At 44.2% G+C, this 19,857-nt stretch overlaps 48 non-coding genes and 6 pseudogenes across 48 annotated transcripts; all 54 read left to right on the top strand.

Annotated features, from left to right (window-relative positions):
- The first annotated feature begins 134 nt into the window (after window positions 1-134).
- LOC118942248 (5S ribosomal RNA) lies at window positions 135-253 on the top strand. The gene has a single exon (XR_005038197.1). It is a non-coding gene; the product is annotated as a 5S ribosomal RNA (ribosomal RNA).
- A 247-nt stretch (window positions 254-500) lies between these two features.
- On the top strand, window positions 501-619 carry LOC118942247 (5S ribosomal RNA). The gene has a single exon (XR_005038196.1). It is a non-coding gene; the product is annotated as a 5S ribosomal RNA (ribosomal RNA).
- A 247-nt stretch (window positions 620-866) lies between these two features.
- On the top strand, window positions 867-985 carry LOC118942246 (5S ribosomal RNA; annotated as a pseudogene).
- Window positions 986-1,232: 247 nt separating this feature from the next.
- LOC118942245 (5S ribosomal RNA) lies at window positions 1,233-1,351 on the top strand. The gene has a single exon (XR_005038194.1). It is a non-coding gene; the product is annotated as a 5S ribosomal RNA (ribosomal RNA).
- A 247-nt stretch (window positions 1,352-1,598) lies between these two features.
- On the top strand, window positions 1,599-1,717 carry LOC118942243 (5S ribosomal RNA). The gene has a single exon (XR_005038192.1). It is a non-coding gene; the product is annotated as a 5S ribosomal RNA (ribosomal RNA).
- A 247-nt stretch (window positions 1,718-1,964) lies between these two features.
- LOC118942242 (5S ribosomal RNA) lies at window positions 1,965-2,083 on the top strand. The gene has a single exon (XR_005038191.1). It is a non-coding gene; the product is annotated as a 5S ribosomal RNA (ribosomal RNA).
- Window positions 2,084-2,330: 247 nt separating this feature from the next.
- On the top strand, window positions 2,331-2,449 carry LOC118942241 (5S ribosomal RNA; annotated as a pseudogene).
- A 247-nt stretch (window positions 2,450-2,696) lies between these two features.
- LOC118942240 (5S ribosomal RNA) lies at window positions 2,697-2,815 on the top strand. The gene has a single exon (XR_005038189.1). It is a non-coding gene; the product is annotated as a 5S ribosomal RNA (ribosomal RNA).
- A 247-nt stretch (window positions 2,816-3,062) lies between these two features.
- Window positions 3,063-3,181, top strand: LOC118942239 (5S ribosomal RNA). The gene has a single exon (XR_005038188.1). It is a non-coding gene; the product is annotated as a 5S ribosomal RNA (ribosomal RNA).
- Window positions 3,182-3,428: 247 nt separating this feature from the next.
- LOC118942238 (5S ribosomal RNA) lies at window positions 3,429-3,547 on the top strand (annotated as a pseudogene).
- Window positions 3,548-3,794: 247 nt separating this feature from the next.
- LOC118942237 (5S ribosomal RNA) lies at window positions 3,795-3,913 on the top strand. The gene has a single exon (XR_005038186.1). It is a non-coding gene; the product is annotated as a 5S ribosomal RNA (ribosomal RNA).
- Window positions 3,914-4,160: 247 nt separating this feature from the next.
- Window positions 4,161-4,279, top strand: LOC118942236 (5S ribosomal RNA). Its single transcript, XR_005038185.1, has one exon. It is a non-coding gene; the product is annotated as a 5S ribosomal RNA (ribosomal RNA).
- Window positions 4,280-4,526: 247 nt separating this feature from the next.
- Window positions 4,527-4,645, top strand: LOC118942235 (5S ribosomal RNA). Its single transcript, XR_005038184.1, has one exon. It is a non-coding gene; the product is annotated as a 5S ribosomal RNA (ribosomal RNA).
- A 247-nt stretch (window positions 4,646-4,892) lies between these two features.
- LOC118942234 (5S ribosomal RNA) lies at window positions 4,893-5,011 on the top strand. Its single transcript, XR_005038183.1, has one exon. It is a non-coding gene; the product is annotated as a 5S ribosomal RNA (ribosomal RNA).
- Window positions 5,012-5,258: 247 nt separating this feature from the next.
- LOC118942232 (5S ribosomal RNA) lies at window positions 5,259-5,377 on the top strand. The gene has a single exon (XR_005038181.1). It is a non-coding gene; the product is annotated as a 5S ribosomal RNA (ribosomal RNA).
- A 247-nt stretch (window positions 5,378-5,624) lies between these two features.
- Window positions 5,625-5,743, top strand: LOC118942432 (5S ribosomal RNA). The gene has a single exon (XR_005038382.2). It is a non-coding gene; the product is annotated as a 5S ribosomal RNA (ribosomal RNA).
- Window positions 5,744-5,990: 247 nt separating this feature from the next.
- LOC118942231 (5S ribosomal RNA) lies at window positions 5,991-6,109 on the top strand. The gene has a single exon (XR_005038180.1). It is a non-coding gene; the product is annotated as a 5S ribosomal RNA (ribosomal RNA).
- Window positions 6,110-6,356: 247 nt separating this feature from the next.
- On the top strand, window positions 6,357-6,475 carry LOC118942230 (5S ribosomal RNA; annotated as a pseudogene).
- Window positions 6,476-6,722: 247 nt separating this feature from the next.
- On the top strand, window positions 6,723-6,841 carry LOC118942229 (5S ribosomal RNA). Its single transcript, XR_005038178.2, has one exon. It is a non-coding gene; the product is annotated as a 5S ribosomal RNA (ribosomal RNA).
- A 247-nt stretch (window positions 6,842-7,088) lies between these two features.
- LOC118942228 (5S ribosomal RNA) lies at window positions 7,089-7,207 on the top strand. Its single transcript, XR_005038177.1, has one exon. It is a non-coding gene; the product is annotated as a 5S ribosomal RNA (ribosomal RNA).
- Window positions 7,208-7,454: 247 nt separating this feature from the next.
- Window positions 7,455-7,573, top strand: LOC118942227 (5S ribosomal RNA). The gene has a single exon (XR_005038176.1). It is a non-coding gene; the product is annotated as a 5S ribosomal RNA (ribosomal RNA).
- Window positions 7,574-7,820: 247 nt separating this feature from the next.
- LOC118942226 (5S ribosomal RNA) lies at window positions 7,821-7,939 on the top strand. Its single transcript, XR_005038175.1, has one exon. It is a non-coding gene; the product is annotated as a 5S ribosomal RNA (ribosomal RNA).
- A 247-nt stretch (window positions 7,940-8,186) lies between these two features.
- LOC118942225 (5S ribosomal RNA) lies at window positions 8,187-8,305 on the top strand. The gene has a single exon (XR_005038174.1). It is a non-coding gene; the product is annotated as a 5S ribosomal RNA (ribosomal RNA).
- Window positions 8,306-8,552: 247 nt separating this feature from the next.
- On the top strand, window positions 8,553-8,671 carry LOC118942224 (5S ribosomal RNA; annotated as a pseudogene).
- Window positions 8,672-8,918: 247 nt separating this feature from the next.
- LOC118942223 (5S ribosomal RNA) lies at window positions 8,919-9,037 on the top strand. The gene has a single exon (XR_005038172.1). It is a non-coding gene; the product is annotated as a 5S ribosomal RNA (ribosomal RNA).
- Window positions 9,038-9,284: 247 nt separating this feature from the next.
- Window positions 9,285-9,403, top strand: LOC118942221 (5S ribosomal RNA; annotated as a pseudogene).
- Window positions 9,404-9,650: 247 nt separating this feature from the next.
- LOC118942220 (5S ribosomal RNA) lies at window positions 9,651-9,769 on the top strand. Its single transcript, XR_005038169.2, has one exon. It is a non-coding gene; the product is annotated as a 5S ribosomal RNA (ribosomal RNA).
- Window positions 9,770-10,016: 247 nt separating this feature from the next.
- Window positions 10,017-10,135, top strand: LOC118942219 (5S ribosomal RNA). Its single transcript, XR_005038168.1, has one exon. It is a non-coding gene; the product is annotated as a 5S ribosomal RNA (ribosomal RNA).
- A 247-nt stretch (window positions 10,136-10,382) lies between these two features.
- On the top strand, window positions 10,383-10,501 carry LOC118942218 (5S ribosomal RNA). Its single transcript, XR_005038167.1, has one exon. It is a non-coding gene; the product is annotated as a 5S ribosomal RNA (ribosomal RNA).
- Window positions 10,502-10,748: 247 nt separating this feature from the next.
- Window positions 10,749-10,867, top strand: LOC118942217 (5S ribosomal RNA). Its single transcript, XR_005038166.1, has one exon. It is a non-coding gene; the product is annotated as a 5S ribosomal RNA (ribosomal RNA).
- Window positions 10,868-11,114: 247 nt separating this feature from the next.
- Window positions 11,115-11,233, top strand: LOC118942216 (5S ribosomal RNA). The gene has a single exon (XR_005038165.1). It is a non-coding gene; the product is annotated as a 5S ribosomal RNA (ribosomal RNA).
- Window positions 11,234-11,480: 247 nt separating this feature from the next.
- LOC118942215 (5S ribosomal RNA) lies at window positions 11,481-11,599 on the top strand. The gene has a single exon (XR_005038164.1). It is a non-coding gene; the product is annotated as a 5S ribosomal RNA (ribosomal RNA).
- A 247-nt stretch (window positions 11,600-11,846) lies between these two features.
- On the top strand, window positions 11,847-11,965 carry LOC118942214 (5S ribosomal RNA). Its single transcript, XR_005038163.1, has one exon. It is a non-coding gene; the product is annotated as a 5S ribosomal RNA (ribosomal RNA).
- A 247-nt stretch (window positions 11,966-12,212) lies between these two features.
- Window positions 12,213-12,331, top strand: LOC118942213 (5S ribosomal RNA). Its single transcript, XR_005038162.1, has one exon. It is a non-coding gene; the product is annotated as a 5S ribosomal RNA (ribosomal RNA).
- A 247-nt stretch (window positions 12,332-12,578) lies between these two features.
- LOC118942212 (5S ribosomal RNA) lies at window positions 12,579-12,697 on the top strand. Its single transcript, XR_005038161.1, has one exon. It is a non-coding gene; the product is annotated as a 5S ribosomal RNA (ribosomal RNA).
- Window positions 12,698-12,944: 247 nt separating this feature from the next.
- On the top strand, window positions 12,945-13,063 carry LOC118942210 (5S ribosomal RNA). Its single transcript, XR_005038159.1, has one exon. It is a non-coding gene; the product is annotated as a 5S ribosomal RNA (ribosomal RNA).
- Window positions 13,064-13,310: 247 nt separating this feature from the next.
- LOC118942209 (5S ribosomal RNA) lies at window positions 13,311-13,429 on the top strand. Its single transcript, XR_005038158.1, has one exon. It is a non-coding gene; the product is annotated as a 5S ribosomal RNA (ribosomal RNA).
- Window positions 13,430-13,676: 247 nt separating this feature from the next.
- LOC118942208 (5S ribosomal RNA) lies at window positions 13,677-13,795 on the top strand. The gene has a single exon (XR_005038157.1). It is a non-coding gene; the product is annotated as a 5S ribosomal RNA (ribosomal RNA).
- Window positions 13,796-14,055: 260 nt separating this feature from the next.
- On the top strand, window positions 14,056-14,174 carry LOC118942207 (5S ribosomal RNA). Its single transcript, XR_005038156.2, has one exon. It is a non-coding gene; the product is annotated as a 5S ribosomal RNA (ribosomal RNA).
- A 260-nt stretch (window positions 14,175-14,434) lies between these two features.
- On the top strand, window positions 14,435-14,553 carry LOC118942206 (5S ribosomal RNA). Its single transcript, XR_005038155.2, has one exon. It is a non-coding gene; the product is annotated as a 5S ribosomal RNA (ribosomal RNA).
- Window positions 14,554-14,800: 247 nt separating this feature from the next.
- Window positions 14,801-14,919, top strand: LOC118942205 (5S ribosomal RNA). The gene has a single exon (XR_005038154.1). It is a non-coding gene; the product is annotated as a 5S ribosomal RNA (ribosomal RNA).
- A 247-nt stretch (window positions 14,920-15,166) lies between these two features.
- Window positions 15,167-15,285, top strand: LOC118942204 (5S ribosomal RNA). The gene has a single exon (XR_005038153.1). It is a non-coding gene; the product is annotated as a 5S ribosomal RNA (ribosomal RNA).
- A 247-nt stretch (window positions 15,286-15,532) lies between these two features.
- Window positions 15,533-15,651, top strand: LOC118942203 (5S ribosomal RNA). Its single transcript, XR_005038152.1, has one exon. It is a non-coding gene; the product is annotated as a 5S ribosomal RNA (ribosomal RNA).
- Window positions 15,652-15,898: 247 nt separating this feature from the next.
- Window positions 15,899-16,017, top strand: LOC118942202 (5S ribosomal RNA). The gene has a single exon (XR_005038151.1). It is a non-coding gene; the product is annotated as a 5S ribosomal RNA (ribosomal RNA).
- A 260-nt stretch (window positions 16,018-16,277) lies between these two features.
- On the top strand, window positions 16,278-16,396 carry LOC118942201 (5S ribosomal RNA). The gene has a single exon (XR_005038150.2). It is a non-coding gene; the product is annotated as a 5S ribosomal RNA (ribosomal RNA).
- Window positions 16,397-16,643: 247 nt separating this feature from the next.
- LOC118942199 (5S ribosomal RNA) lies at window positions 16,644-16,762 on the top strand. The gene has a single exon (XR_005038148.1). It is a non-coding gene; the product is annotated as a 5S ribosomal RNA (ribosomal RNA).
- Window positions 16,763-17,009: 247 nt separating this feature from the next.
- On the top strand, window positions 17,010-17,128 carry LOC118942198 (5S ribosomal RNA). The gene has a single exon (XR_005038147.1). It is a non-coding gene; the product is annotated as a 5S ribosomal RNA (ribosomal RNA).
- Window positions 17,129-17,375: 247 nt separating this feature from the next.
- LOC118942197 (5S ribosomal RNA) lies at window positions 17,376-17,494 on the top strand. Its single transcript, XR_005038146.1, has one exon. It is a non-coding gene; the product is annotated as a 5S ribosomal RNA (ribosomal RNA).
- Window positions 17,495-17,741: 247 nt separating this feature from the next.
- LOC118942196 (5S ribosomal RNA) lies at window positions 17,742-17,860 on the top strand. The gene has a single exon (XR_005038145.1). It is a non-coding gene; the product is annotated as a 5S ribosomal RNA (ribosomal RNA).
- A 247-nt stretch (window positions 17,861-18,107) lies between these two features.
- LOC118942195 (5S ribosomal RNA) lies at window positions 18,108-18,226 on the top strand. Its single transcript, XR_005038144.1, has one exon. It is a non-coding gene; the product is annotated as a 5S ribosomal RNA (ribosomal RNA).
- A 247-nt stretch (window positions 18,227-18,473) lies between these two features.
- LOC118942193 (5S ribosomal RNA) lies at window positions 18,474-18,592 on the top strand. The gene has a single exon (XR_005038142.1). It is a non-coding gene; the product is annotated as a 5S ribosomal RNA (ribosomal RNA).
- Window positions 18,593-18,839: 247 nt separating this feature from the next.
- Window positions 18,840-18,958, top strand: LOC118942192 (5S ribosomal RNA). Its single transcript, XR_005038141.1, has one exon. It is a non-coding gene; the product is annotated as a 5S ribosomal RNA (ribosomal RNA).
- Window positions 18,959-19,205: 247 nt separating this feature from the next.
- Window positions 19,206-19,324, top strand: LOC118942191 (5S ribosomal RNA). The gene has a single exon (XR_005038140.1). It is a non-coding gene; the product is annotated as a 5S ribosomal RNA (ribosomal RNA).
- A 247-nt stretch (window positions 19,325-19,571) lies between these two features.
- On the top strand, window positions 19,572-19,690 carry LOC118942190 (5S ribosomal RNA). The gene has a single exon (XR_005038139.1). It is a non-coding gene; the product is annotated as a 5S ribosomal RNA (ribosomal RNA).
- Window positions 19,691-19,857: the final 167 nt, after the last annotated feature.

A 19,857-nucleotide genomic window follows, 5' to 3' on the forward strand; every position in this document is an offset into this window, starting at 1 on the left:
AATCTGTGCTACAGTATATGCAATTTCTTCCACTTTTTGAGTGACACAAAGATGCTTATCTAAATGGTGAAAATGCAACAGCTGTTAATCAGGCTCACTTTGACTTTACATAGTGCAGCAAGAGATTGTTTCTCGCTTACGGCCACACCGGCCTGAGTACGCCTGATCTCGTCTGATCTCGGAAGCTAAGCAGGGTCGGGCCTGGTTAGTACTTGGATGGGAGACCGCCTGGGAATACCAGGTGCTGTAAGCTTTTTGTCACTGCCTTGTGGAATTTCAACTCTTTGTCCGTTTTTTCCCACAAGGTTGAAATATGTGCCCTCGCTTTGAAATAAGTAAGCAAGGTTAGTTTGTATTTCATCCAACAATCTGTGCTACAGTATATGCAATTTCTTCCACTTTTTGAGTGACACAAAGATGCTTATCTAAATGGTGAAAATGCAACAGCTGTTAATCAGGCTCACTTTGACTTTACATAGTGCAGCAAGAGATTGTTTCTCGCTTACGGCCACACCGGCCTGAGTACGCCTGATCTCGTCTGATCTCGGAAGCTAAGCAGGGTCGGGCCTGGTTAGTACTTGGATGGGAGACCGCCTGGGAATACCAGGTGCTGTAAGCTTTTTGTCACTGCCTTGTGGAATTTCAACTCTTTGTCCGTTTTTTCCCACAAGGTTGAAATATGTGCCCTCGCTTTGAAATAAGTAAGCAAGGTTAGTTTGTATTTCATCCAACAATCTGTGCTACAGTATATGCAATTTCTTCCACTTTTTGAGTGACACAAAGATGCTTATCTAAATGGTGAAAATGCAACAGCTGTTAATCAGGCTCACTTTGACTTTACATAGTGCAGCAAGAGATTGTTTCTCGGTTACGGCCACACCGGCCTGAGTACGCCTGATCTCGTCTGATCTCGGAAGCTAAGCAGGGTCGGGCCTGGTTAGTACTTGGATGGGAGACCGCCTGGGAATACCAGGTGCTGTAAGCTTTTTGTCACTGCCTTGTGGAATTTCAACTCTTTGTCCGTTTTTTCCCACAAGGTTGAAATATGTGCCCTCGCTTTGAAATAAGTAAGCAAGGTTAGTTTGTATTTCATCCAACAATCTGTGCTACAGTATATGCAATTTCTTCCACTTTTTGAGTGACACAAAGATGCTTATCTAAATGGTGAAAATGCAACAGCTGTTAATCAGGCTCACTTTGACTTTACATAGTGCAGCAAGAGATTGTTTCTCGCTTACGGCCACACCGGCCTGAGTACGCCTGATCTCGTCTGATCTCGGAAGCTAAGCAGGGTCGGGCCTGGTTAGTACTTGGATGGGAGACCGCCTGGGAATACCAGGTGCTGTAAGCTTTTTGTCACTGCCTTGTGGAATTTCAACTCTTTGTCCGTTTTTTCCCACAAGGTTGAAATATGTGCCCTCGCTTTGAAATAAGTAAGCAAGGTTAGTTTGTATTTCATCCAACAATCTGTGCTACAGTATATGCAATTTCTTCCACTTTTTGAGTGACACAAAGATGCTTATCTAAATGGTGAAAATGCAACAGCTGTTAATCAGGCTCACTTTGACTTTACATAGTGCAGCAAGAGATTGTTTCTCGCTTACGGCCACACCGGCCTGAGTACGCCTGATCTCGTCTGATCTCGGAAGCTAAGCAGGGTCGGGCCTGGTTAGTACTTGGATGGGAGACCGCCTGGGAATACCAGGTGCTGTAAGCTTTTTGTCACTGCCTTGTGGAATTTCAACTCTTTGTCCGTTTTTTCCCACAAGGTTGAAATATGTGCCCTCGCTTTGAAATAAGTAAGCAAGGTTAGTTTGTATTTCATCCAACAATCTGTGCTACAGTATATGCAATTTCTTCCACTTTTTGAGTGACACAAAGATGCTTATCTAAATGGTGAAAATGCAACAGCTGTTAATCAGGCTCACTTTGACTTTACATAGTGCAGCAAGAGATTGTTTCTCGCTTACGGCCACACCGGCCTGAGTACGCCTGATCTCGTCTGATCTCGGAAGCTAAGCAGGGTCGGGCCTGGTTAGTACTTGGATGGGAGACCGCCTGGGAATACCAGGTGCTGTAAGCTTTTTGTCACTGCCTTGTGGAATTTCAACTCTTTGTCCGTTTTTTCCCACAAGGTTGAAATATGTGCCCTCGCTTTGAAATAAGTAAGCAAGGTTAGTTTGTATTTCATCCAACAATCTGTGCTACAGTATATGCAATTTCTTCCACTTTTTGAGTGACACAAAGATGCTTATCTAAATGGTGAAAATGCAACAGCTGTTAATCAGGCTCACTTTGACTTTACATAGTGCAGCAAGAGATTGTTTCTCGGTTACGGCCACACCGGCCTGAGTACGCCTGATCTCGTCTGATCTCGGAAGCTAAGCAGGGTCGGGCCTGGTTAGTACTTGGATGGGAGACCGCCTGGGAATACCAGGTGCTGTAAGCTTTTTGTCACTGCCTTGTGGAATTTCAACTCTTTGTCCGTTTTTTCCCACAAGGTTGAAATATGTGCCCTCGCTTTGAAATAAGTAAGCAAGGTTAGTTTGTATTTCATCCAACAATCTGTGCTACAGTATATGCAATTTCTTCCACTTTTTGAGTGACACAAAGATGCTTATCTAAATGGTGAAAATGCAACAGCTGTTAATCAGGCTCACTTTGACTTTACATAGTGCAGCAAGAGATTGTTTCTCGCTTACGGCCACACCGGCCTGAGTACGCCTGATCTCGTCTGATCTCGGAAGCTAAGCAGGGTCGGGCCTGGTTAGTACTTGGATGGGAGACCGCCTGGGAATACCAGGTGCTGTAAGCTTTTTGTCACTGCCTTGTGGAATTTCAACTCTTTGTCCGTTTTTTCCCACAAGGTTGAAATATGTGCCCTCGCTTTGAAATAAGTAAGCAAGGTTAGTTTGTATTTCATCCAACAATCTGTGCTACAGTATATGCAATTTCTTCCACTTTTTGAGTGACACAAAGATGCTTATCTAAATGGTGAAAATGCAACAGCTGTTAATCAGGCTCACTTTGACTTTACATAGTGCAGCAAGAGATTGTTTCTCGCTTACGGCCACACCGGCCTGAGTACGCCTGATCTCGTCTGATCTCGGAAGCTAAGCAGGGTCGGGCCTGGTTAGTACTTGGATGGGAGACCGCCTGGGAATACCAGGTGCTGTAAGCTTTTTGTCACTGCCTTGTGGAATTTCAACTCTTTGTCCGTTTTTTCCCACAAGGTTGAAATATGTGCCCTCGCTTTGAAATAAGTAAGCAAGGTTAGTTTGTATTTCATCCAACAATCTGTGCTACAGTATATGCAATTTCTTCCACTTTTTGAGTGACACAAAGATGCTTATCTAAATGGTGAAAATGCAACAGCTGTTAATCAGGCTCACTTTGACTTTACATAGTGCAGCAAGAGATTGTTTCTCGGTTACGGCCACACCGGCCTGAGTACGCCTGATCTCGTCTGATCTCGGAAGCTAAGCAGGGTCGGGCCTGGTTAGTACTTGGATGGGAGACCGCCTGGGAATACCAGGTGCTGTAAGCTTTTTGTCACTGCCTTGTGGAATTTCAACTCTTTGTCCGTTTTTTCCCACAAGGTTGAAATATGTGCCCTCGCTTTGAAATAAGTAAGCAAGGTTAGTTTGTATTTCATCCAACAATCTGTGCTACAGTATATGCAATTTCTTCCACTTTTTGAGTGACACAAAGATGCTTATCTAAATGGTGAAAATGCAACAGCTGTTAATCAGGCTCACTTTGACTTTACATAGTGCAGCAAGAGATTGTTTCTCGCTTACGGCCACACCGGCCTGAGTACGCCTGATCTCGTCTGATCTCGGAAGCTAAGCAGGGTCGGGCCTGGTTAGTACTTGGATGGGAGACCGCCTGGGAATACCAGGTGCTGTAAGCTTTTTGTCACTGCCTTGTGGAATTTCAACTCTTTGTCCGTTTTTTCCCACAAGGTTGAAATATGTGCCCTCGCTTTGAAATAAGTAAGCAAGGTTAGTTTGTATTTCATCCAACAATCTGTGCTACAGTATATGCAATTTCTTCCACTTTTTGAGTGACACAAAGATGCTTATCTAAATGGTGAAAATGCAACAGCTGTTAATCAGGCTCACTTTGACTTTACATAGTGCAGCAAGAGATTGTTTCTCGCTTACGGCCACACCGGCCTGAGTACGCCTGATCTCGTCTGATCTCGGAAGCTAAGCAGGGTCGGGCCTGGTTAGTACTTGGATGGGAGACCGCCTGGGAATACCAGGTGCTGTAAGCTTTTTGTCACTGCCTTGTGGAATTTCAACTCTTTGTCCGTTTTTTCCCACAAGGTTGAAATATGTGCCCTCGCTTTGAAATAAGTAAGCAAGGTTAGTTTGTATTTCATCCAACAATCTGTGCTACAGTATATGCAATTTCTTCCACTTTTTGAGTGACACAAAGATGCTTATCTAAATGGTGAAAATGCAACAGCTGTTAATCAGGCTCACTTTGACTTTACATAGTGCAGCAAGAGATTGTTTCTCGCTTACGGCCACACCGGCCTGAGTACGCCTGATCTCGTCTGATCTCGGAAGCTAAGCAGGGTCGGGCCTGGTTAGTACTTGGATGGGAGACCGCCTGGGAATACCAGGTGCTGTAAGCTTTTTGTCACTGCCTTGTGGAATTTCAACTCTTTGTCCGTTTTTTCCCACAAGGTTGAAATATGTGCCCTCGCTTTGAAATAAGTAAGCAAGGTTAGTTTGTATTTCATCCAACAATCTGTGCTACAGTATATGCAATTTCTTCCACTTTTTGAGTGACACAAAGATGCTTATCTAAATGGTGAAAATGCAACAGCTGTTAATCAGGCTCACTTTGACTTTACATAGTGCAGCAAGAGATTGTTTCTCGCTTACGGCCACACCGGCCTGAGTACGCCTGATCTCGTCTGATCTCGGAAGCTAAGCAGGGTCGGGCCTGGTTAGTACTTGGATGGGAGACCGCCTGGGAATACCAGGTGCTGTAAGCTTTTTGTCACTGCCTTGTGGAATTTCAACTCTTTGTCCGTTTTTTCCCACAAGGTTGAAATATGTGCCCTCGCTTTGAAATAAGTAAGCAAGGTTAGTTTGTATTTCATCCAACAATCTGTGCTACAGTATATGCAATTTCTTCCACTTTTTGAGTGACACAAAGATGCTTATCTAAATGGTGAAAATGCAACAGCTGTTAATCAGGCTCACTTTGACTTTACATAGTGCAGCAAGAGATTGTTTCTCGCTTACGGCCACACCGGCCTGAGTACGCCTGATCTCGTCTGATCTCGGAAGCTAAGCAGGGTCGGGCCTGGTTAGTACTTGGATGGGAGACCGCCTGGGAATACCAGGTGCTGTAAGCTTTTTGTCACTGCCTTGTGGAATTTCAACTCTTTGTCCGTTTTTTCCCACAAGGTTGAAATATGTGCCCTCGCTTTGAAATAAGTAAGCAAGGTTAGTTTGTATTTCATCCAACAATCTGTGCTACAGTATATGCAATTTCTTCCACTTTTTGAGTGACACAAAGATGCTTATCTAAATGGTGAAAATGCAACAGCTGTTAATCAGGCTCACTTTGACTTTACATAGTGCAGCAAGAGATTGTTTCTCGCTTACGGCCACACCGGCCTGAGTACGCCTGATCTCGTCTGATCTCGGAAGCTAAGCAGGGTCGGGCCTGGTTAGTACTTGGATGGGAGACCGCCTGGGAATACCAGGTGCTGTAAGCTTTTTGTCACTGCCTTGTGGAATTTCAACTCTTTGTCCGTTTTTTCCCACAAGGTTGAAATATGTGCCCTCGCTTTGAAATAAGTAAGCAAGGTTAGTTTGTATTTCATCCAACAATCTGTGCTACAGTATATGCAATTTCTTCCACTTTTTGAGTGACACAAAGATGCTTATCTAAATGGTGAAAATGCAACAGCTGTTAATCAGGCTCACTTTGACTTTACATAGTGCAGCAAGAGATTGTTTCTCGCTTACGGCCACACCGGCCTGAGTACGCCTGATCTCGTCTGATCTCGGAAGCTAAGCAGGGTCGGGCCTGGTTAGTACTTGGATGGGAGACCGCCTGGGAATACCAGGTGCTGTAAGCTTTTTGTCACTGCCTTGTGGAATTTCAACTCTTTGTCCGTTTTTTCCCACAAGGTTGAAATATGTGCCCTCGCTTTGAAATAAGTAAGCAAGGTTAGTTTGTATTTCATCCAACAATCTGTGCTACAGTATATGCAATTTCTTCCACTTTTTGAGTGACACAAAGATGCTTATCTAAATGGTGAAAATGCAACAGCTGTTAATCAGGCTCACTTTGACTTTACATAGTGCAGCAAGAGATTGTTTCTCGCTTACGGCCACACAGGCCTGAGTACGCCTGATCTCGTCTGATCTCGGAAGCTAAGCAGGGTCGGGCCTGGTTAGTACTTGGATGGGAGACCGCCTGGGAATACCAGGTGCTGTAAGCTTTTTGTCACTGCCTTGTGGAATTTCAACTCTTTGTCCGTTTTTTCCCACAAGGTTGAAATATGTGCCCTCGCTTTGAAATAAGTAAGCAAGGTTAGTTTGTATTTCATCCAACAATCTGTGCTACAGTATATGCAATTTCTTCCACTTTTTGAGTGACACAAAGATGCTTATCTAAATGGTGAAAATGCAACAGCTGTTAATCAGGCTCACTTTGACTTTACATAGTGCAGCAAGAGATTGTTTCTCGCTTACGGCCACACCGGCCTGAGTACCCCTGATCTCGTCTGATCTCGGAAGCTAAGCAGGGTCGGGCCTGGTTAGTACTTGGATGGGAGACCGCCTGGGAATACCAGGTGCTGTAAGCTTTTTGTCACTGCCTTGTGGAATTTCAACTCTTTGTCCGTTTTTTCCCACAAGGTTGAAATATGTGCCCTCGCTTTGAAATAAGTAAGCAAGGTTAGTTTGTATTTCATCCAACAATCTGTGCTACAGTATATGCAATTTCTTCCACTTTTTGAGTGACACAAAGATGCTTATCTAAATGGTGAAAATGCAACAGCTGTTAATCAGGCTCACTTTGACTTTACATAGTGCAGCAAGAGATTGTTTCTCGCTTACGGCCACACCGGCCTGAGTACGCCTGATCTCGTCTGATCTCGGAAGCTAAGCAGGGTCGGGCCTGGTTAGTACTTGGATGGGAGACCGCCTGGGAATACCAGGTGCTGTAAGCTTTTTGTCACTGCCTTGTGGAATTTCAACTCTTTGTCCGTTTTTTCCCACAAGGTTGAAATATGTGCCCTCGCTTTGAAATAAGTAAGCAAGGTTAGTTTGTATTTCATCCAACAATCTGTGCTACAGTATATGCAATTTCTTCCACTTTTTGAGTGACACAAAGATGCTTATCTAAATGGTGAAAATGCAACAGCTGTTAATCAGGCTCACTTTGACTTTACATAGTGCAGCAAGAGATTGTTTCTCGCTTACGGCCACACCGGCCTGAGTACGCCTGATCTCGTCTGATCTCGGAAGCTAAGCAGGGTCGGGCCTGGTTAGTACTTGGATGGGAGACCGCCTGGGAATACCAGGTGCTGTAAGCTTTTTGTCACTGCCTTGTGGAATTTCAACTCTTTGTCCGTTTTTTCCCACAAGGTTGAAATATGTGCCCTCGCTTTGAAATAAGTAAGCAAGGTTAGTTTGTATTTCATCCAACAATCTGTGCTACAGTATATGCAATTTCTTCCACTTTTTGAGTGACACAAAGATGCTTATCTAAATGGTGAAAATGCAACAGCTGTTAATCAGGCTCACTTTGACTTTACATAGTGCAGCAAGAGATTGTTTCTCGCTTACGGCCACACCGGCCTGAGTACGCCTGATCTCGTCTGATCTCGGAAGCTAAGCAGGGTCGGGCCTGGTTAGTACTTGGATGGGAGACCGCCTGGGAATACCAGGTGCTGTAAGCTTTTTGTCACTGCCTTGTGGAATTTCAACTCTTTGTCCGTTTTTTCCCACAAGGTTGAAATATGTGCCCTCGCTTTGAAATAAGTAAGCAAGGTTAGTTTGTATTTCATCCAACAATCTGTGCTACAGTATATGCAATTTCTTCCACTTTTTGAGTGACACAAAGATGCTTATCTAAATGGTGAAAATGCAACAGCTGTTAATCAGGCTCACTTTGACTTTACATAGTGCAGCAAGAGATTGTTTCTCGCTTACGGCCACACCGGCCTGAGTACGCCTGATCTCGTCTGATCTCGGAAGCTAAGCAGGGTCGGGCCTGGTTAGTACTTGGATGGGAGACCGCCTGGGAATACCAGGTGCTGTAAGCTTTTTGTCACTGCCTTGTGGAATTTCAACTCTTTGTCCGTTTTTTCCCACAAGGTTGAAATATGTGCCCTCGCTTTGAAATAAGTAAGCAAGGTTAGTTTGTATTTCATCCAACAATCTGTGCTACAGTATATGCAATTTCTTCCACTTTTTGAGTGACACAAAGATGCTTATCTAAATGGTGAAAATGCAACAGCTGTTAATCAGGCTCACTTTGACTTTACATAGTGCAGCAAGAGATTGTTTCTCGCTTACGGCCACACAGGCCTGAGTACGCCTGATCTCGTCTGATCTCGGAAGCTAAGCAGGGTCGGGCCTGGTTAGTACTTGGATGGGAGACCGCCTGGGAATACCAGGTGCTGTAAGCTTTTTGTCACTGCCTTGTGGAATTTCAACTCTTTGTCCGTTTTTTCCCACAAGGTTGAAATATGTGCCCTCGCTTTGAAATAAGTAAGCAAGGTTAGTTTGTATTTCATCCAACAATCTGTGCTACAGTATATGCAATTTCTTCCACTTTTTGAGTGACACAAAGATGCTTATCTAAATGGTGAAAATGCAACAGCTGTTAATCAGGCTCACTTTGACTTTACATAGTGCAGCAAGAGATTGTTTCTCGCTTACGGCCACACCGGCCTGAGTACGCCTGATCTCGTCTGATCTCGGAAGCTAAGCAGGGTCGGGCCTGGTTAGTACTTGGATGGGAGACCGCCTGGGAATACCAGGTGCTGTAAGCTTTTTGTCACTGCCTTGTGGAATTTCAACTCTTTGTCCGTTTTTTCCCACAAGGTTGAAATATGTGCCCTCGCTTTGAAATAAGTAAGCAAGGTTAGTTTGTATTTCATCCAACAATCTGTGCTACAGTATATGCAATTTCTTCCACTTTTTGAGTGACACAAAGATGCTTATCTAAATGGTGAAAATGCAACAGCTGTTAATCAGGCTCACTTTGACTTTACATAGTGCAGCAAGAGATTGTTTCTCGCTTACGGCCACACAGGCCTGAGTACGCCTGATCTCGTCTGATCTCGGAAGCTAAGCAGGGTCGGGCCTGGTTAGTACTTGGATGGGAGACCGCCTGGGAATACCAGGTGCTGTAAGCTTTTTGTCACTGCCTTGTGGAATTTCAACTCTTTGTCCGTTTTTTCCCACAAGGTTGAAATATGTGCCCTCGCTTTGAAATAAGTAAGCAAGGTTAGTTTGTATTTCATCCAACAATCTGTGCTACAGTATATGCAATTTCTTCCACTTTTTGAGTGACACAAAGATGCTTATCTAAATGGTGAAAATGCAACAGCTGTTAATCAGGCTCACTTTGACTTTACATAGTGCAGCAAGAGATTGTTTCTCGCTTACGGCCACACCGGCCTGAGTACCCCTGATCTCGTCTGATCTCGGAAGCTAAGCAGGGTCGGGCCTGGTTAGTACTTGGATGGGAGACCGCCTGGGAATACCAGGTGCTGTAAGCTTTTTGTCACTGCCTTGTGGAATTTCAACTCTTTGTCCGTTTTTTCCCACAAGGTTGAAATATGTGCCCTCGCTTTGAAATAAGTAAGCAAGGTTAGTTTGTATTTCATCCAACAATCTGTGCTACAGTATATGCAATTTCTTCCACTTTTTGAGTGACACAAAGATGCTTATCTAAATGGTGAAAATGCAACAGCTGTTAATCAGGCTCACTTTGACTTTACATAGTGCAGCAAGAGATTGTTTCTCGCTTACGGCCACACCGGCCTGAGTACGCCTGATCTCGTCTGATCTCGGAAGCTAAGCAGGGTCGGGCCTGGTTAGTACTTGGATGGGAGACCGCCTGGGAATACCAGGTGCTGTAAGCTTTTTGTCACTGCCTTGTGGAATTTCAACTCTTTGTCCGTTTTTTCCCACAAGGTTGAAATATGTGCCCTCGCTTTGAAATAAGTAAGCAAGGTTAGTTTGTATTTCATCCAACAATCTGTGCTACAGTATATGCAATTTCTTCCACTTTTTGAGTGACACAAAGATGCTTATCTAAATGGTGAAAATGCAACAGCTGTTAATCAGGCTCACTTTGACTTTACATAGTGCAGCAAGAGATTGTTTCTCGCTTACGGCCACACCGGCCTGAGTACGCCTGATCTCGTCTGATCTCGGAAGCTAAGCAGGGTCGGGCCTGGTTAGTACTTGGATGGGAGACCGCCTGGGAATACCAGGTGCTGTAAGCTTTTTGTCACTGCCTTGTGGAATTTCAACTCTTTGTCCGTTTTTTCCCACAAGGTTGAAATATGTGCCCTCGCTTTGAAATAAGTAAGCAAGGTTAGTTTGTATTTCATCCAACAATCTGTGCTACAGTATATGCAATTTCTTCCACTTTTTGAGTGACACAAAGATGCTTATCTAAATGGTGAAAATGCAACAGCTGTTAATCAGGCTCACTTTGACTTTACATAGTGCAGCAAGAGATTGTTTCTCGCTTACGGCCACACCGGCCTGAGTACGCCTGATCTCGTCTGATCTCGGAAGCTAAGCAGGGTCGGGCCTGGTTAGTACTTGGATGGGAGACCGCCTGGGAATACCAGGTGCTGTAAGCTTTTTGTCACTGCCTTGTGGAATTTCAACTCTTTGTCCGTTTTTTCCCACAAGGTTGAAATATGTGCCCTCGCTTTGAAATAAGTAAGCAAGGTTAGTTTGTATTTCATCCAACAATCTGTGCTACAGTATATGCAATTTCTTCCACTTTTTGAGTGACACAAAGATGCTTATCTAAATGGTGAAAATGCAACAGCTGTTAATCAGGCTCACTTTGACTTTACATAGTGCAGCAAGAGATTGTTTCTCGCTTACGGCCACACCGGCCTGAGTACGCCTGATCTCGTCTGATCTCGGAAGCTAAGCAGGGTCGGGCCTGGTTAGTACTTGGATGGGAGACCGCCTGGGAATACCAGGTGCTGTAAGCTTTTTGTCACTGCCTTGTGGAATTTCAACTCTTTGTCCGTTTTTTCCCACAAGGTTGAAATATGTGCCCTCGCTTTGAAATAAGTAAGCAAGGTTAGTTTGTATTTCATCCAACAATCTGTGCTACAGTATATGCAATTTCTTCCACTTTTTGAGTGACACAAAGATGCTTATCTAAATGGTGAAAATGCAACAGCTGTTAATCAGGCTCACTTTGACTTTACATAGTGCAGCAAGAGATTGTTTCTCGCTTACGGCCACACCGGCCTGAGTACGCCTGATCTCGTCTGATCTCGGAAGCTAAGCAGGGTCGGGCCTGGTTAGTACTTGGATGGGAGACCGCCTGGGAATACCAGGTGCTGTAAGCTTTTTGTCACTGCCTTGTGGAATTTCAACTCTTTGTCCGTTTTTTCCCACAAGGTTGAAATATGTGCCCTCGCTTTGAAATAAGTAAGCAAGGTTAGTTTGTATTTCATCCAACAATCTGTGCTACAGTATATGCAATTTCTTCCACTTTTTGAGTGACACAAAGATGCTTATCTAAATGGTGAAAATGCAACAGCTGTTAATCAGGCTCACTTTGACTTTACATAGTGCAGCAAGAGATTGTTTCTCGCTTACGGCCACACCGGCCTGAGTACGCCTGATCTCGTCTGATCTCGGAAGCTAAGCAGGGTCGGGCCTGGTTAGTACTTGGATGGGAGACCGCCTGGGAATACCAGGTGCTGTAAGCTTTTTGTCACTGCCTTGTGGAATTTCAACTCTTTGTCCGTTTTTTCCCACAAGGTTGAAATATGTGCCCTCGCTTTGAAATAAGTAAGCAAGGTTAGTTTGTATTTCATCCAACAATCTGTGCTACAGTATATGCAATTTCTTCCACTTTTTGAGTGACACAAAGATGCTTATCTAAATGGTGAAAATGCAACAGCTGTTAATCAGGCTCACTTTGACTTTACATAGTGCAGCAAGAGATTGTTTCTCGCTTACGGCCACACCGGCCTGAGTACGCCTGATCTCGTCTGATCTCGGAAGCTAAGCAGGGTCGGGCCTGGTTAGTACTTGGATGGGAGACCGCCTGGGAATACCAGGTGCTGTAAGCTTTTTGTCACTGCCTTGTGGAATTTCAACTCTTTGTCCGTTTTTTCCCACAAGGTTGAAATATGTGCCCTCGCTTTGAAATAAGTAAGCAAGGTTAGTTTGTATTTCATCCAACAATCTGTGCTACAGTATATGCAATTTCTTCCACTTTTTGAGTGACACAAAGATGCTTATCTAAATGGTGAAAATGCAACAGCTGTTAATCAGGCTCACTTTGACTTTACATAGTGCAGCAAGAGATTTTTTCTCGCTTACGGCCACACCGGCCTGAGTACGCCTGATCTCGTCTGATCTCGGAAGCTAAGCAGGGTCGGGCCTGGTTAGTACTTGGATGGGAGACCGCCTGGGAATACCAGGTGCTGTAAGCTTTTTGTCACTGCCTTGTGGAATTTCAACTCTTTGTCCGTTTTTTCCCACAAGGTTGAAATATGTGCCCTCGCTTTGAAATAAGTAAGCAAGGTTAGTTTGTATTTCATCCAACAATCTGTGCTACAGTATATGCAATTTCTTCCACTTTTTGAGTGACACAAAGATGCTTATCTAAATGGTGAAAATGCAACAGCTGTTAATCAGGCTCACTTTGACTTTACATAGTGCAGCAAGAGATTGTTTCTCGCTTACGGCCACACCGGCCTGAGTACGCCTGATCTCGTCTGATCTCGGAAGCTAAGCAGGGTCGGGCCTGGTTAGTACTTGGATGGGAGACCGCCTGGGAATACCAGGTGCTGTAAGCTTTTTGTCACTGCCTTGTGGAATTTCAACTCTTTGTCCGTTTTTTCCCACAAGGTTGAAATATGTGCCCTCGCTTTGAAATAAGTAAGCAAGGTTAGTTTGTATTTCATCCAACAATCTGTGCTACAGTATATGCAATTTCTTCCACTTTTTGAGTGACACAAAGATGCTTATCTAAATGGTGAAAATGCAACAGCTGTTAATCAGGCTCACTTTGACTTTACATAGTGCAGCAAGAGATTGTTTCTCGCTTACGGCCACACCGGCCTGAGTACGCCTGATCTCGTCTGATCTCGGAAGCTAAGCAGGGTCGGGCCTGGTTAGTACTTGGATGGGAGACCGCCTGGGAATACCAGGTGCTGTAAGCTTTTTGTCACTGCCTTGTGGAATTTCAACTCTTTGTCCGTTTTTTCCCACAAGGTTGAAATATGTGCCCTCGCTTTGAAATAAGTAAGCAAGGTTAGTTTGTATTTCATCCAACAATCTGTGCTACAGTATATGCAATTTCTTCCACTTTTTGAGTGACACAAAGATGCTTATCTAAATGGTGAAAATGCAACAGCTGTTAATCAGGCTCACTTTGACTTTACATAGTGCAGCAAGAGATTGTTTCTCGCTTACGGCCACACCGGCCTGAGTACGCCTGATCTCGTCTGATCTCGGAAGCTAAGCAGGGTCGGGCCTGGTTAGTACTTGGATGGGAGACCGCCTGGGAATACCAGGTGCTGTAAGCTTTTTGTCACTGCCTTGTGGAATTTCAACTCTTTGTCCGTTTTTTCCCACAAGGTTGAAATATGTGCCCTCGCTTTGAAATAAGTAAGCAAGGTTAGTTTGTATTTCATCCAACAATCTGTGCTACAAATTATGGCTACAGTATATGCAATTTCTTCCACTTTTTGAGTGACACAAAGATGCTTATCTAAATGGTGAAAATGCAACAGCTGTTAATCAGGCTCACTTTGACTTTACATAGTGCAGCAAGAGATTGTTTCTCGCTTACGGCCACACCGGCCTGAGTACGCCTGATCTCGTCTGATCTCGGAAGCTAAGCAGGGTCGGGCCTGGTTAGTACTTGAATGGGAGACCGCCTGGGAATACCAGGTGCTGTAAGCTTTTTGTCACTGCCTTGTGGAATTTCAACTCTTTGTCCGTTTTTTCCCACAAGGTTGAAATATGTGCCCTCGCTTTGAAATAAGTAAGCAAGGTTAGTTTGTATTTCATCCAACAATCTGTGCTACAAATTATGGCTACAGTATATGCAATTTCTTCCACTTTTTGAGTGACACAAAGATGCTTATCTAAATGGTGAAAATGCAACAGCTGTTAATCAGGCTCACTTTGACCTTACATAGTGCAGCAAGAGATTGTTTCTCGCTTGCGGCCACACCGGCCTGAGTACGCCTGATCTCGTCTGATCTCGGAAGCTAAGCAGGGTCGGGCCTGGTTAGTACTTGGATGGGAGACCGCCTGGGAATACCAGGTGCTGTAAGCTTTTTGTCACTGCCTTGTGGAATTTCAACTCTTTGTCCGTTTTTTCCCACAAGGTTGAAATATGTGCCCTCGCTTTGAAATAAGTAAGCAAGGTTAGTTTGTATTTCATCCAACAATCTGTGCTACAGTATATGCAATTTCTTCCACTTTTTGAGTGACACAAAGATGCTTATCTAAATGGTGAAAATGCAACAGCTGTTAATCAGGCTCACTTTGACTTTACATAGTGCAGCAAGAGATTGTTTCTCGCTTACGGCCACACCGGCCTGAGTACGCCTGATCTCGTCTGATCTCGGAAGCTAAGCAGGGTCGGGCCTGGTTAGTACTTGGATGGGAGACCGCCTGGGAATACCAGGTGCTGTAAGCTTTTTGTCACTGCCTTGTGGAATTTCAACTCTTTGTCCGTTTTTTCCCACAAGGTTGAAATATGTGCCCTCGCTTTGAAATAAGTAAGCAAGGTTAGTTTGTATTTCATCCAACAATCTGTGCTACAGTATATGCAATTTCTTCCACTTTTTGAGTGACACAAAGATGCTTATCTAAATGGTGAAAATGCAACAGCTGTTAATCAGGCTCACTTTGACTTTACATAGTGCAGCAAGAGATTGTTTCTCGCTTACGGCCACACCGGCCTGAGTACGCCTGATCTCGTCTGATCTCGGAAGCTAAGCAGGGTCGGGCCTGGTTAGTACTTGGATGGGAGACCGCCTGGGAATACCAGGTGCTGTAAGCTTTTTGTCACTGCCTTGTGGAATTTCAACTCTTTGTCCGTTTTTTCCCACAAGGTTGAAATATGTGCCCTCGCTTTGAAATAAGTAAGCAAGGTTAGTTTGTATTTCATCCAACAATCTGTGCTACAGTATATGCAATTTCTTCCACTTTTTGAGTGACACAAAGATGCTTATCTAAATGGTGAAAATGCAACAGCTGTTAATCAGGCTCACTTTGACTTTACATAGTGCAGCAAGAGATTGTTTCTCGCTTACGGCCACACCGGCCTGAGTACGCCTGATCTCGTCTGATCTCGGAAGCTAAGCAGGGTCGGGCCTGGTTAGTACTTGGATGGGAGACCGCCTGGGAATACCAGGTGCTGTAAGCTTTTTGTCACTGCCTTGTGGAATTTCAACTCTTTGTCCGTTTTTTCCCACAAGGTTGAAATATGTGCCCTCGCTTTGAAATAAGTAAGCAAGGTTAGTTTGTATTTCATCCAACAATCTGTGCTACAGTATATGCAATTTCTTCCACTTTTTGAGTGACACAAAGATGCTTATCTAAATGGTGAAAATGCAACAGCTGTTAATCAGGCTCACTTTGACTTTACATAGTGCAGCAAGAGATTGTTTCTCGCTTACGGCCACACCGGCCTGAGTACGCCTGATCTCGTCTGATCTCGGAAGCTAAGCAGGGTCGGGCCTGGTTAGTACTTGGATGGGAGACCGCCTGGGAATACCAGGTGCTGTAAGCTTTTTGTCACTGCCTTGTGGAATTTCAACTCTTTGTCCGTTTTTTCCCACAAGGTTGAAATATGTGCCCTCGCTTTGAAATAAGTAAGCAAGGTTAGTTTGTATTTCATCCAACAATCTGTGCTACAAATTATGGCTACAGTATATGCAATTTCTTCCACTTTTTGAGTGACACAAAGATGCTTATCTAAATGGTGAAAATGCAACAGCTGTTAATCAGGCTCACTTTGACCTTACATAGTGCAGCAAGAGATTGTTTCTCGCTTGCGGCCACACCGGCCTGAGTACGCCTGATCTCGTCTGATCTCGGAAGCTAAGCAGGGTCGGGCCTGGTTAGTACTTGGATGGGAGACCGCCTGGGAATACCAGGTGCTGTAAGCTTTTTGTCACTGCCTTGTGGAATTTCAACTCTTTGTCCGTTTTTTCCCACAAGGTTGAAATATGTGCCCTCGCTTTGAAATAAGTAAGCAAGGTTAGTTTGTATTTCATCCAACAATCTGTGCTACAGTATATGCAATTTCTTCCACTTTTTGAGTGACACAAAGATGCTTATCTAAATGGTGAAAATGCAACAGCTGTTAATCAGGCTCACTTTGACTTTACATAGTGCAGCAAGAGATTGTTTCTCGCTTACGGCCACACCGGCCTGAGTACGCCTGATCTCGTCTGATCTCGGAAGCTAAGCAGGGTCGGGCCTGGTTAGTACTTGGATGGGAGACCGCCTGGGAATACCAGGTGCTGTAAGCTTTTTGTCACTGCCTTGTGGAATTTCAACTCTTTGTCCGTTTTTTCCCACAAGGTTGAAATATGTGCCCTCGCTTTGAAATAAGTAAGCAAGGTTAGTTTGTATTTCATCCAACAATCTGTGCTACAGTATATGCAATTTCTTCCACTTTTTGAGTGACACAAAGATGCTTATCTAAATGGTGAAAATGCAACAGCTGTTAATCAGGCTCACTTTGACTTTACATAGTGCAGCAAGAGATTGTTTCTCGCTTACGGCCACACCGGCCTGAGTACGCCTGATCTCGTCTGATCTCGGAAGCTAAGCAGGGTCGGGCCTGGTTAGTACTTGGATGGGAGACCGCCTGGGAATACCAGGTGCTGTAAGCTTTTTGTCACTGCCTTGTGGAATTTCAACTCTTTGTCCGTTTTTTCCCACAAGGTTGAAATATGTGCCCTCGCTTTGAAATAAGTAAGCAAGGTTAGTTTGTATTTCATCCAACAATCTGTGCTACAGTATATGCAATTTCTTCCACTTTTTGAGTGACACAAAGATGCTTATCTAAATGGTGAAAATGCAACAGCTGTTAATCAGGCTCACTTTGACTTTACATAGTGCAGCAAGAGATTGTTTCTCGCTTACGGCCACACCGGCCTGAGTACGCCTGATCTCGTCTGATCTCGGAAGCTAAGCAGGGTCGGGCCTGGTTAGTACTTGGATGGGAGACCGCCTGGGAATACCAGGTGCTGTAAGCTTTTTGTCACTGCCTTGTGGAATTTCAACTCTTTGTCCGTTTTTTCCCACAAGGTTGAAATATGTGCCCTCGCTTTGAAATAAGTAAGCAAGGTTAGTTTGTATTTCATCCAACAATCTGTGCTACAGTATATGCAATTTCTTCCACTTTTTGAGTGACACAAAGATGCTTATCTAAATGGTGAAAATGCAACAGCTGTTAATCAGGCTCACTTTGACTTTACATAGTGCAGCAAGAGATTGTTTCTCGCTTACGGCCACACCGGCCTGAGTACGCCTGATCTCGTCTGATCTCGGAAGCTAAGCAGGGTCGGGCCTGGTTAGTACTTGGATGGGAGACCGCCTGGGAATACCAGGTGCTGTAAGCTTTTTGTCACTGCCTTGTGGAATTTCAACTCTTTGTCCGTTTTTTCCCACAAGGTTGAAATATGTGCCCTCGCTTTGAAATAAGTAAGCAAGGTTAGTTTGTATTTCATCCAACAATCTGTGCTACAGTATATGCAATTTCTTCCACTTTTTGAGTGACACAAAGATGCTTATCTAAATGGTGAAAATGCAACAGCTGTTAATCAGGCTCACTTTGACTTTACATAGTGCAGCAAGAGATTGTTTCTCGCTTACGGCCACACCGGCCTGAGTACGCCTGATCTCGTCTGATCTCGGAAGCTAAGCAGGGTCGGGCCTGGTTAGTACTTGGATGGGAGACCGCCTGGGAATACCAGGTGCTGTAAGCTTTTTGTCACTGCCTTGTGGAATTTCAACTCTTTGTCCGTTTTTTCCCACAAGGTTGAAATATGTGCCCTCGCTTTGAAATAAGTAAGCAAGGTTAGTTTGTATTTCATCCAACAATCTGTGCTACAGTATATGCAATTTCTTCCACTTTTTGAGTGACACAAAGATGCTTATCTAAATGGTGAAAATGCAACAGCTGTTAATCAGGCTCACTTTGACTTTACATAGTGCAGCAAGAGATTGTTTCTCGCTTACGGCCACACCGGCCTGAGTACGCCTGATCTCGTCTGATCTCGGAAGCTAAGCAGGGTCGGGCCTGGTTAGTACTTGGATGGGAGACCGCCTGGGAATACCAGGTGCTGTAAGCTTTTTGTCACTGCCTTGTGGAATTTCAACTCTTTGTCCGTTTTTTCCCACAAGGTTGAAATATGTGCCCTCGCTTTGAAATAAGTAAGCAAGGTTAGTTTGTATTTCATCCAACAATCTGTGCTACAGTATATGCAATTTCTTCCACTTTTTGAGTGACACAAAGATGCTTATCTAAATGGTGAAAATGCAACAGCTGTTAATCAGGCTCACTTTGACTTTACATAGTGCAGCAAGAGATTGTTTCTCGCTTACGGCCACACCGGCCTGAGTACGCCTGATCTCGTCTGATCTCGGAAGCTAAGCAGGGTCGGGCCTGGTTAGTACTTGGATGGGAGACCGCCTGGGAATACCAGGTGCTGTAAGCTTTTTGTCACTGCCTTGTGGAATTTCAACTCTTTGTCCGTTTTTTCCCACAAGGTTGAAATATGTGCCCTCGCTTTGAAATAAGTAAGCAAGGTTAGTTTGTATTTCATCCAACAATCTGTGCTACAGTATATGCAATTTCTTCCACTTTTTGAGTGACACAAAGATGCTTATCTAAATGGTGAAAATGCAACAGCTGTTAATCAGGCTCACTTTGACTTTACATAGTGCAGCAAGAGATTGTTTCTCGCTTACGGCCACACCGGCCTGAGTACGCCTGATCTCGTCTGATCTCGGAAGCTAAGCAGGGTCGGGCCTGGTTAGTACTTGGATGGGAGACCGCCTGGGAATACCAGGTGCTGTAAGCTTTTTGTCACTGCCTTGTGGAATTTCAACTCTTTGTCCGTTTTTTCCCACAAGGTTGAAATATGTGCCCTCGCTTTGAAATAAGTAAGCAAGGTTAGTTTGTATTTCATCCAACAATCTGTGCTACAGTATATGCAATTTCTTCCACTTTTTGAGTGACACAAAGATGCTTATCTAAATGGTGAAAATGCAACAGCTGTTAATCAGGCTCACTTTGACTTTACATAGTGCAGCAAGAGATTGTTTCTCGCTTACGGCCACACCGGCCTGAGTACGCCTGATCTCGTCTGATCTCGGAAGCTAAGCAGGGTCGGGCCTGGTTAGTACTTGGATGGGAGACCGCCTGGGAATACCAGGTGCTGTAAGCTTTTTGTCACTGCCTTGTGGAATTTCAACTCTTTGTCCGTTTTTTCCCACAAGGTTGAAATATGTGCCCTCGCTTTGAAATAAGTAAGCAAGGTTAGTTTGTATTTCATCCAACAATCTGTGCTACAGTATATGCAATTTCTTCCACTTTTTGAGTGACACAAAGATG

This window comes from Oncorhynchus mykiss, chromosome 20 (assembly GCF_057628025.1).
Source record: "Oncorhynchus mykiss isolate SJ-2025 chromosome 20, ASM5762802v1, whole genome shotgun sequence".
Classification (NCBI taxonomy): Eukaryota; Metazoa; Chordata; class Actinopteri; order Salmoniformes; family Salmonidae; genus Oncorhynchus; species Oncorhynchus mykiss.